We start from the raw sequence: 9732 nt of genomic DNA, 5'->3' as shown, positions 1-9732 counted from the left end.
GAATTACATCTAGCTTATCTACTCCAGGACATTGACTCTTATAGAACATTACAGGTTGCTAGATTCCTGATTTCAGTTCTTTCATATAAAAGACTTCATGGAATGCTGCATGACTATTAAAAATCCAGTAAACTCTATGCACCATCTTGATCTTCAAGGCCATAACACGGTACATCTAGAGATTGTAAATAATGTGAAGGAGATTATGCGTTGAAATATTTTAGTTGATATTTTAGATTGTAAAATGCTATTTTATCTATTGATTTGTTTTACCTTGTGGGCTTATAGCCGAATAAAGTATTATCAATCTGGAAAGGTGATTCCACGCTGTTGCAACTCATGCCTGAGTTTCTGCATTTCCATGAGGTGAGCACGTACCTCTGCTCCTACAGCAAGTGCCATATCATGCAACTTGGCATAAAAGAACAAAGAAGCTCCTGCCTCCGTTCTTAAATGTGACTCTCTAAGACTGTCCTACATCTGTTTGGCCGACGCAAAGGACATAGCTCTTCAGGGGACACAATAAGCGTCAGAGTTCCCCTTGCTTTGGAATCCTTAGCTTCCCAATCTGGGGTCATTGGAGCTGGGGGGGGGGCATCTGTTATCACATTAAACAGACCCTCTTTTTGTAGCAGGGCTTCTGCATACTGCACCCATTCCTGGTAATTCCCCTTTTTGAGCTTCAGCACCCCAATCGCGTTTTGAAGAGCTTCCATCACTTTTGGATTAGCCATCTGTATCATTAAAGCAGACTGAGTCTTGTTTACAAGCAGCTGCTATTCAAAATCACACTGCATGAGGCTTTTGCTTCTCCTGCCGCAGCCGATCAATGCTTTTGGCTAGAAGTTCAAAGTCTACCCTTACTGGCAATTACCATATTTTTCGCTCTATAGGACGCACTTTTCCCCTGCAAAAATTAAGGGGAAATGTGTGTGCATCCTATGGAGCGAATGCAGGTTCCTTGGCTTCAGCGATAGCAACACGAAGCCTCTGAAGCGCCGAGGGAACACTCCCTCCGCGCTCTGGAGGCTACGTGTTGCTTTCGCTGAAGCCTGGAGAGTGAGAGGGGATGGTGCGCACCGACCCCTCTCACTCTCCAGGCTTCAGGGATAGCCGCCTGAAGCCTTTGGAGCGCAGCAGGAACTCGCGCTGCGCTCTGAAGGCTTCGGGTTCCTTTCGCTGAAGCCAGGAGAGCAAGACTCTCCCAGCTTCAGCAGAGAGGGAGAGCTTCACAGCACCCCTTCAGCGAAGCGGGAGGAGAAATGGAAGGGGCTCTGTTTCTCCTTCCGCTTCGCTGAAGGGGCGCTGAGCAGAAAGGGGGAGATTTTTTTTTCTTGTTCTCCCCCTCTAAAACAAGGTGCGTCCTATGGTTGGGTGCGTCCTATAGAGTGAAAAATATGGTAAGTAGGGACTGGCAGGCTTCCCAGGGCAATGAGCACATACCTCTTATCAAACTTCTTGACATGCAGAGAAGATAAGCTGCATTCCGTTCTGGTGCCCATGACCAAAAATGTCGGAACTCTGTTCGACTGAGCTGCTACTCCGGTCGAGTCCTCCAGAATCTCCTCCGGCTGTGATTAACGACCTAAGCCTTTGATGAGGCTCCAGGCACATTCCCATTACACAGAGTATACAAACAGCAGCAGAAGGACAAGAAATATGAGCTACATCGCTACATTTTATTTCTAACTATGCAGGACAATAAGAATATACATCTGCTCTCTGTGAAAGCAGAGAACCAACTGGAACAAAGGAACAGGAAACCAGTAACATCAACATCCATCTCCCGTCTCCCGTGAGACTTCCAACAGTCTGGAATGTAAACAGAGTCTTGTGACTCCAAGCACTCCACAGTGGCATAACAGAAACCTAACAGTAATTAGCCCTGGCAGCCTCCCCAGGGCAGGGGAGGACTGTCTCAAAGACCCACGGTTTGTCCAAAATTGCCGGCGTTCATTAAGATGCACCCAGCAGGACACTGGGTCATAGAATCATAGAAACATAGAGTTGGAAGAGACCACAAGGGCCATCAAGTCCAACCCCCTGCCAAGCAGGAAACACCATCAGAGCACTCCTGACATATGGTTGTCAAGCCTCTGCTTAAAGACCTCCAAAGAAGGAGACTCCACCACACTCCTTGGCAGCAAATTCCACTGTCGAACAGCTCTTACTGTCAGGAAGTTCTTCCTAATGTTTAGGTGGAATCTTCTTTCTTGTAGTTTGGATCCATTGCTCCGTGTCTGCTTCTCTGGAGCAGCAGAAAAAACCTTTCTCCCACCTCTATGTGACATCCTTTTATATATTTGAACATGGCTATCATATCACCCCTTAACCTCCTCTTCTCCAGGCTAAACATGCCCAGCTCCCTTAGCCGTTCCTCATAAGGCATCGTTTCCAGGCCTTTGACCATTTTGGTTGCCCTCCTCTGGACACGTTCCAGTTTGTCAGTGTCCTTCTTGAACTGTGGTGCCCAGAACTGGACACAGTACTCCAGGTGAGGTCTGACCAGAGCAGAATACAGTGGCACTATTACTTCCCTTGATCTAGATGCTATACTCCTATTGATGCAGCCCAGAATTGCATTGGCTTTTTTAGCTGCCGCGTCACACTGTTGGCTCATGTCAAGTTTGTGGTCAACCAAGACTCCTAGATCCTTTTCCCATGTACTGCTCTCAAGCCAGGTGTCACCCATCTTGTATTTGTGCCTCTCATTTTTTTTGCCCAAGTGCAATACTTTACATTTCTCCCTGTTAAAATTCATCCTGTTTGTTTTGGCCCAGTTCTCTAATCTGTCAAGGTCGTTTTGAAGTGTGATCCTGTCCTCTGGAGTGTTAGCCACCCCTCCCAGTTTGGTGTCATCTGCAAATTTGATCAGGATGCCCTTGAGTCCATCATCCAAGTCGTTGATAAAGATGTTGAATAAGACCGGGCCCAAGACAGAACCCTGTGGCACCCCACTAGTCACTCTTCTCCAGGATGAAGAGGAACCATTGATGAGCACCCTTTGGGTTCGGTCAGTCAGCCAGTTACAAATCCACTGAGTGGTAGCATAGTCAAGACCGCATTTTGCCAGCTTCTTTACAAGAATATCATGGAGCACCTTGTCAAATGCCTTGCTGAAATCAAGGTAGGTTACATCCACTGCGTTCCCTTCATCTACCAGGCTTGTAATTCTGTCAAAAAACGAGATCAGGTTAGTCTGACATGACTTATTTTTCAGAAATCCATGCTGACTATTCGTGATCACAGCATTCCTTTCTAGGTGCTCACAGACTGTTTGCTTAATGATCTGCTCCAGAATCTTCCCTGGTACTGTATTGATGTCAGACTGACTGGGCGGTAATTATTTGGGTCCTCTCTTTTCCCCTTTTTGAAAATAGGGACAACATTTGCCCTCCTCCAGTCTGCCGGGACTTCTCCTGTTCTCCAGGAATTCTCAAAGATGACTGCCAGTGGTTCTGAGATCACATCTGCCAGTTCTTTTAATACTCTTGGATGCAGTTCATCTGGCCCTGGAGACTTGAATACATCTAGACTAGCCAAGTATTCTTGTACTATCTCCTTAGTTATTCTGGGCTGTGTTTCCTCTGCTGAATCATTTGCTCCAAATTCTTCAGGTCGGGCATTGTTTTCTTTATCGGAGAAGACTGAGGCAAAGAAGGCATTGAGGAGTTCAGCCCTTTCTGTGTCCCCTGTCTGCATTTCACCATCTTCTCCTCTGAGTGACCCCACTGTTTCTTTGTTCTTCCTTTTGCTACGAACATACCCATAAAAGCCTTTTTTATTGCTTTTAACCTCTCTAGCAAGCCTGAGTTCATTCTGTGCTTTAGCTTTTCTGACTTTGTGTCTACACGTGCTGGCTATTTGTTTGAATTCCTCTTTGGTGGTTTCCCCCCTTTTACTTTTTTTGTACACATCCTTTTTTAATCCTAACTCAGTTAAAAGTTCTTTAGATAGCCACCCTGGCTTCTTTAGGCACCTTCTATGTTTCCGTCTCATTGGTATTGCCTGAAGTTTTGCTTTTACTATCTCCCTCTTAACAAACTCCCAGCCATCATGAACTCCCTTTCCTTTTAGTATTACTGTCCATGGGATCTCAGCCAGCGCTTCCCTAAGTTTTATGAAGTCGGCTTTCTTAAAGTCAAGAAGTTGAGTCCTAGTATGCTTGGCTGCTCCTTTCCGCTGTATAGTAAACTTCAGAAGAGCATGAACACAACAACGGTCGGCACTCTCCGATGCCACTCCCATCTAGCCGGTCACATCTGTTTGGGATAATATCTATATTTTGAAAACAAACAGATGCAGTCTGATTCGGAAAAGCTGAAGGAAAAAAAACCTGCAGAAAAGATAGTCTCTGGCGTATGAGCTCGGACTTCAAAGAGATCTTCATCATGGTGTGTAGAATGTGGAGCCGATTGGTATGCTCCCCCCCCCCCCTCTTTAAGATCAACAATTGGTTTTTCATGCCAACCCTCATTAGGAACTTAAATTGCTTTTTAAAAAAATGAATGCAGATGGACTTTTATTTATAATTGGGACCCATGTGCAGCTCTTTTTAATACTTGAAAGGAGAACAAAGGATAAGATGGTGCTTACTTACTACGCAGTTTTAGAAAATTCGGAACTAGTCTCCGATTAAGCTAAACAGGAATTAATTGCCAGCTGACAACGATTTGAGATAACATTTTGGACAACATATAATGCAGCTGTTTCTGAATGTGTTTTTTTTTTTCATTTTGAGCAAGAGAAAAGGCTAAATTGATGTCTAGCGCCCCCCCCCCCGGCCCGGGGTGTGTGTGAGTGGTTTCCAGGAAGGCTGATCGATCGCCAAATGATTGATATATACATATACAACAAAAGGAACAGACTGCTTAAGAACAATTCAACACTTCATAACAGCTGGACAAGAAAGATTAATGATTTGGGAGCTGCCAAGATATCAAATTCAAAGAACTGGACAAAAGCCTGGACTGGATGGGGTCAGCTGAAGCGGCGTGAGGGGGGGGGGGAAAGCAGTGGAAGGGAAAATAATATAAACAAGTCTGCACTCAGAGGTGGAAAGATTGTTTGTGTTTTTTGACGTGTTGAAGATCGCAGAGCCAGAGGCAGAGAAGTTTGGAGAGATAAAATCGGATATGGAAATATGGAAACATCGTGAGAGGCAGGACTAAGAATTTGGAGTTGCTTTGAGGTTCAGGCCATGGGAAGTTGTAAAACAAGAATTAAATTTGGAAGACAATTGGATTTTTTTAAATTTTAGTTTTTTTAAAAATTGGATTATGATTTGAATGTTAATTGGATGTTTTTATTGGAAAATTAATAAATGCTCTAACAACAACAACAAAAGAGCTCTAGCCCTGCACCTACCTCACAGCGGCCATCCTCCCCTAATGAAATTGAACTTCTCGTTTGTTCTTTGCTTCTCATTTTCTCTACCCAATCCTTTATTTTAAGTATTCTCTTCTCTTTCACTTCTTTTCAATTTCCTTTTTAAAATTTACTGGGAAGTCTTCTATCATCACCATTGGAGTTAGTGGGGAGTTTGCTGGTATCAATTTTCCTTTATATTTCACCCATATCTCAATGATATTTCTTAATAAGGGATTTTCAATATTCTGCCACCATTGCCTATTTGGTTTGATAAAAAATATATTCACTAACTTCTCCCTCATTTCCTGTGAACCACTCTCTAACCATTCTAACTCTCCTTGTTCTGTTATTCCATCTATGATATATTTTAACTGATTTGCTATATGTCAGGCATGGAGAGTCCTCCATTCCCTTCGGTAACTTCACAGATAAGAATTAATGAGCAGTTGATAGATTTATAGTCCTTTTATTACAGCATCATGTTGCAAGCACAAATACACAACTCTCTGCAAGGAGAACAGTTGCTTAGTCTAATCATCCTTCCAGCTTCCGCAGCATTTTGGGCATCAACAGGAAGTTCCTCCCTCCCTCTGACTCCTTTGTTCTCTGATATGTCCAGATCTCCGAGTCTGAGGGGGTCCTCCATGCTCTCAAGTGATGTCTCAGCTAGGTGCCCCTTCCCTTCTGTTTCTGTCATCATTATCTCGTAACTGGGTAACTCCCCCCTAATCTGTTCAGCTTCTGCCTCTCTCTCTGCTTCTGAACACGCTGTCGGCAAGGGGTGGGGAGTGAATCGTCTATCGGAGAGAAGCTGGTCTGCCATAGAATGCATTCCCCAGTCCTCGTCTTCAGTCTATTCCTTGACACACTATAGAATATAACTATATTGGGGACACCCAGTCCACCTGTTTTCTGGGGTTTATACCATCTTCTTTTATTAATTCTAGGGTTCTTATCCCCATTACAAAATTTATTGATCATTTTGCCAACCTTTTAGCTTTGTCTCCAATATCTTAATTGGTAACTTTCTAAATAAAAAAAGTTATTCTAGACAAAATTTTCATTTTAATTATCGCTATTCTTACGAACCATGAAAGCTTACATTTATATTCCTCCAGTTTTTCCTTAATTTCCCTCTTTAATTTGTTAAAATTCTCTTTTTCTAAATTTTCTAAATTACTTGTTATGTTTATTCCCAAGTACTTTATTACATTTCTTAATGTTATATCTATTTTTATTTGCTTCAAAAAAAATTGCCTTTCATCTTCATCATAGTTAAATATCATCATCTCTAATTTGGACCAATTAATTTGTTACTTTTGTTATTTCTCCAGTTTTTTTCAAATGTGCCTCTGTTACCTGCAGATTTTCCAGCAGATTTTCAATTGCTAGCAAGGTGTCATCTGCAAATAAGCTTATTTTCTCTTTTCCTTTATTGCTTATTCCTTTTATATTTCCATCTTCTCTAATTACATTGGCCAGAGTTTCAAAGACCAATACAAATAAAATTGGGGATAGGGGACCTCCTTGTCTTGTGCCCCAGGCTAGTGTTATTTGTTCTGTTATATTCACTATGACATATGCCTTGTTCCTCAGATATAATTGATTTATTAATCCCTTAAATCAGTCTCCAAATCCTAAACTTTCTATAATCATTTTTAACGCTGGCCATTCTACACAATCAAATGCCTTAAAAATATCCAATGCTACCATACCAGCTTTCAATTTATTTCTTCTTATTATATCTATTTTGTTCAACACTCTTCCTACTAAACTAGACATCTGTCGGGACTTTGCTGCAGCCATCAAGAAGAAGCGTGGAATAACTTCTCAGGGAATTCTGAGCAATGCGGGTTTTTTTGGAGGTTCTGCAAGGACTCTGTGGACCTCAGAACTTCAAGGGGATTACCTTGAGGGATGGGGCACCCAGTGGCGCCCAGATGGGCTCTCCTGCTTTTTGGGTTTAAATTAAAATCCGAAGACGGGATAGAGTGGCGGGCACGAAAGGGAAAGCACCACTAACTCTGCGTTGTGCAGTCTCAGGCTTCGGATGAAAGCGGCAAGCTTCCAGGAAAAAGAACAAATTTAAAAATAAAAACCTACAGGATAATTACATCCTTGGAAATATTGGAAAGAAAGCAAGGAAATTCGGATAGCTGAGGGGCGTAAAAAGGGAGTCTATCCTGGCAGCGGTGAGAAAATGGCGCAGAGAACAAAGTCACAAGAATGAAGACAGAAGTGAAAGTTCCTGCTGAGTAAGTGCAAAAGTGAAAGTCCTCAGAAACATTGTACTGAGGCAAAGTTATCGTGTAACAATTTAGCTGGGAGAGGAGTTAATAAAAAGAAATTTGTATTTCTATCTTGGCGAGACTCCTGAAATTTGGTGGAAGGAAGAATAACGTGCTGAGCTCTAGCCCAGGGAACGGCAACTTAGTAACGAACAGAAAGAGATAAAGGACAGAGTTGTAAATGGCTTTAAGGATTATTGAAGAGCGAGAGGTGGAGACCCCGAAAAGTCCTCTTCAATCTTGTCTGCTATTATTTACCTATGAATCTACTCTTCAAGATTGCGTCTGAGGGTCTTTGACTGTGTCTGCAACCCCCTCACTATGGGGACTTGCTGGCAGTTAGAGACTGAATTTCGGGTAAAGTAGGGGGAACGTTTGCCCCCCCCCCCGGAAGAGGAAAGATTTTTGCATTTAAACTCCCTTTGTGGACTTAAACTCTCTTTGTGGATTAAAAGAGTTCTATTTGACTTCTTTGTGGAAATATGGATTTATAGAGACTCCACTGATGGATTAAGCCGACAAGTGGCAGAAGAGGACACATTCTGCAGGACTAACCATTGAACTTAAATATCAATTTCTGTCTTTCATTGTTTGAACTATATTTTATGGGATTGGAACTGGAGTCTTTTGAAGTTGGTTGTGAAGAGGGAGAAAGTGTAAAGTACAGTGGGGGAAGGGAGATACTCCAGAAGACACCTAGAGGCAAACATTTAAATTACAAGCATTGTTTAATTTGTTCTTTCTCTTTCCTCCACTGCCCCCCCTTTTTTTTTTAAATATTTTTATTGCTTTTGAGAAATACAGAAAAAAGAATAAAGAATAGTTATAAGAAAATAGAATAGAAGAATAACAAATTTCCATATTCTTTTTCCATCCAATCTAAAGGACTTCCCCACATCCTCCAAACCCTACGTTCCCTGTCTTATAAAGCATCAGCAATTTGTTAACTTATTTCAAAACTTATTGTATCTTCCATTTTATCACGTTCCCTAATTTCAATTTTACTGTAACCCAATTCTTATATGCTTTGTATTAAACACAATAAAGTTGTTTCATTATTTTACCTCTAAATTCTTGTGTCTTAATTTTCATTTCATTAACTTACATTTGCTGAAGCTAGAGTTTCCTGAAAAGTGCATTTTTTAACATTCATACAGCTTATAGTGTTTTTTCAAATAGTCCTTAAACTTTTCCCAGTCCTCCTCAATTGTTTCTTCTCCCACGTCTCGGATTCTGCCAGTCATTTCAGCCAATTCCATATAGTCCATCAACTGCGATTGCCATTCCTCCAGCGTGGGTAAATCTTGTGTCTTCCAATATTTTGCGATCAGGATCCTTGCTGCTGTGGTAGCATACATGAAAAAGGTTCTGTCCTTCTTAAACACTCTCTGGTCCACCATGCCCAGAAGGAAGGCCTCTGGTTTCTTAGGTAAGGTAAATCTCAGTACCTTTTTTAGTTCATTATGGATCATTTCCCAGAAGGCCTTCACTTTCGGGCAGGTCCACCAGAGATGAAAGAATGTCCCTTCCGCCTCTCCACATTTCCAACATTTGTTGTCAGACAGATGATATATCTTAGCTAGCTTGACTGGGGTCATGTACCACCGGTATACCATTTTCATAATATTTTCCTTCAAGGCAGTGCATGCCGTAAATTTCAAACCGGTGTTCCATAACCTTTCCCAGTCTACAAACATAATGTTATGCCCCACATCCTGAGCCCATTTTATCATAGCGGATTTGACTGTCTCGTCCTGTGTATTCCACTTAAGCAGCAAGTTATACATTCTCGAAAGTAGTTTACTTTTTGGCTCTAACAATTCAGTCTCTAGTTTCGATTTTTCCACCTGGAATCCAACCTTTTTATCTATTTTAAATACCTCTTGAATTTGCGCATAGTGCAGCCAATCTCGTACCTTAGTTTTCAATTTCTCCAAGCTTAGCAACCTCCAATTGTCTCCAATTTTTTCAATTATTTCCCAATATTTAGGCCAATGGGCCTCCATGTTAAGTCTCTTACGTGCCTTGGCCTCCACCGGTGAGAGCCACCTCGGAGTCTTACTCTCCAATAAGT

Source organism: Podarcis gaigeae (genome assembly GCF_964106915.1).
Source record: "Podarcis gaigeae genome assembly, chromosome: W".
Classification (NCBI taxonomy): domain Eukaryota; kingdom Metazoa; phylum Chordata; class Lepidosauria; order Squamata; family Lacertidae; genus Podarcis; species Podarcis gaigeae.
This window is presented reverse-complemented; position numbering follows the sequence as displayed.